Source organism: Lupinus angustifolius, chromosome LG20 (genome assembly GCF_001865875.1).
Source record: "Lupinus angustifolius cultivar Tanjil chromosome LG20, LupAngTanjil_v1.0, whole genome shotgun sequence".
NCBI classification, from domain to species: Eukaryota; Viridiplantae; Streptophyta; class Magnoliopsida; order Fabales; family Fabaceae; genus Lupinus; species Lupinus angustifolius.
In genome coordinates, this window is record NC_032028.1 from 510,279 (window position 1) to 513,295 (window position 3,017).

Consider the following 3,017-nt stretch of genomic DNA (forward strand, 5'->3'; position numbering starts at 1 on the left):
GGAAGGTTAAATTTCTGGACTAAGTTCCTTTGGTAATGTATCACAACTCTTGAGGTTTAGTTATTAATGCATTTTCGGTTTCTTTATTGTTGATTTCTTCTATCTTTTCTGAATATGGTTTGCTTAATGCCATTGCTTAGAAACTGGTTGGTTGAGTTTATCTTCACTTAGTTGATTTACTCTCTCTAGTGCATGAATGCTTAGTTCGTGTGAATTTGTTAAACGTTTCATGCTTTTACTGATTTCGCTTAGTTTGATGTTTAGGTTCTAGAACTTTGAATTGATTATCGCTTAGTTAATTGATTCTCAACAAATTCGAAAGTTAATGGTTGGAATCTGAAAATAATCTTTTGAAACCGAGAATTTAGTTGTGAACAAACGAACCAAAGGAATTTAGCCGTTTTATTATATTGTTTAACTACTGTTTCTGAATTTGATTTATGTTCATACTATCCAACAAAAAAAACCCCATTGTGTGTGTGAGTATAAGGTGTTTGATACTTTGCTTGAAAGATAATCCTTGGGAAACGACCTAGAAGTCACTTCCTAGTACTGCAGTTTTAATTGTTATATTATTTGTATCGGGTACGACCTCGATCATCCTCCAATATATAGATCATACAATCAAGTATATACTCTCTATAATTATTGCTCTCTTACTTCTTATAGGTTTTATTTCAAACCTTTCATTTTATATCATTATTTTTAATCACAAGTATATGACTAGTTGATGTGCTCCCACTATTATTCAATTTAAAAGAAATTTCTCTTCGTTGAAGTCAACACTGTTAGACTCAATGATCACTTTTGAGTTAAGATCGTAAAACATGTACGCTTTATTGTTTACAACATACCCAACGAATAGATATTCATATGCTCTGTGAGTTTAATTCCCTAAGTGCATATCATCATAAATGATTTCATGAGTAATTCTATGTATCTCATAGGACTGAGACTCTATTAATTTATTGTCAGTCATTTAATACTTGAGGTAGAGGTAACATCATATTTTTTTTAATCTTAACTTCCTCAATATCATATTTCTTTATTTCTCAAGTGCATACCAAATTAATTTAACAGACATATATGAGTTGGAGTAATTATTGAGATCATTAGACAACCCATTCATAATGAAATACTTCCTCAGTATCAAATTCTTACAATACCAACGTAACTAATATTAAGAGATGATAGTCATTTTTCTTTATTCTCTTCTCCATCTACTTCTGTGGTGGCTGCTTCTTCCCTTTCTTTTGGGCTCTTGTGGGGGGTCTAATGTAGGGAGAGAAAACAAGAAACAAAATGTATTAAAATGTTATAACATAAAAATGAATAATTAATTTTTTTTTAAGAAAACTCACTTAAAGCAAAAATCCATGTTCTCATATTGCAGCAGAGAGAGTTGTGATTTGTAAAGCGATTCTGGTAGTATGAGCAAATGATTTTGAAGTCTCAGTGTTTTGTTTTTGAGTGTTGGCAAAGAGCACCAAGTGTATAAAACTTGAAATCGCACTTAACACATTCTTTAGCATGCTTGTTCATGTGTCTTCATATAATGAAGCTTGTCCATTTCATTTTTTCTACTTATCTATTTCCAACATAGTTGTTTACTTATCCACAACCTTTTGTCTCATTAAAGCTCAAAATTATAATTAAAGTAAGTCACATATAAATAAAGGTTGTTATAGTTGAATAGTCACATGCATCCATTACCAAATGGCGTACGTAGTTAAGTTGAAGTCCCTTCAAAGTGATAAAAATGGAAGGTTCTCTCCTAAAATATAATATAACGTACATGGACAAGAGAGCCAAATAATGGTTAAGTTGAAGTCTCGTTAAAGTGATAAAAAAGGAAGGTTCTCTCCTAAAATGTAATATAACGAACATGGACAAGAGAGCCAAATATGGGTAAACTAAGAATTAAACTGCACATATACCGCACATGCATTGTACATGCACTGCACATGCACTGCACGTATACTACACGTACATTACACAACATTTTGTTCATTTAGTTTGTGCTCTTAAAAAAAGATTTTATCTCACCCTCATTTTTAACCTATAATTTTTTAGTCATAACTCATAACAACATGACATTAACGAAAAGCATATTAGCCCCACACACAGACTCAAAAGCTAACCTGTTATGGAAACCATCTCTCAATGTTTCCTTTTTCTGATTGTAAGGTAACAATTGTGAGCTAAATAGGAAATTAAAAAACATTCACACATGAATAACACTCTCCCAATTTACCAAATGGGAGTTAAGATTTCTATTTCCTAGTTCAAATATGTATACTATCTCTTAAACCTTAACTTATAATATATATACATATATATATATATATANTCCTTATCCTCATCCTCATCCTCATCCTCATTTTCGTCCTAATCCTATCCTTATCCTCATGCTCCACCTCTTCCTCATCCTATCCTTAATCCTCATTCTCGTCCTCATCCTATCCTCATCCTCATCCTCGTCCTCTTCCTCATCCTATCCTCCTCCTCATTATCGTCCTCATCCTATCCTCATCCTCCTCCTCATCCTATCCTCATCCTCATCCTATCCTCGTCCTCATCTCATCCTATCCTAATTCTCATTCTCGTCCTCATCCTATCTTCCTCCTTATCCTCATTCTCCTCCTCATCCTCAACCATATCCTATCCTCATCCTCATCCTCAACCTCTTCCTTATCCTCATCGACTTCCTCATCCTCGTCCTCAAACTCTCCTCATCCACATCCTCATCCACATCCTATCCTCATCCTCATCTCGTGCTAATTCTATCCTCATCCTCATCTTCCTACTCATTCTTGTCCTCATCCTCTTCTTCATCGTCATCCTATCCTCATCCTCATCCTCATTCTTGTCCTCATCCTATCCTCATCATCATCCTCTACCTCTTCCTCATCCAATCCTTATCCTCATCCTCATTCTCTTCCACATCCTCATCCTCATCCTATCCTCATCTTCATCATCAGTCACGTCCTCATCCTATCCTCCTCCTCATCCTCATC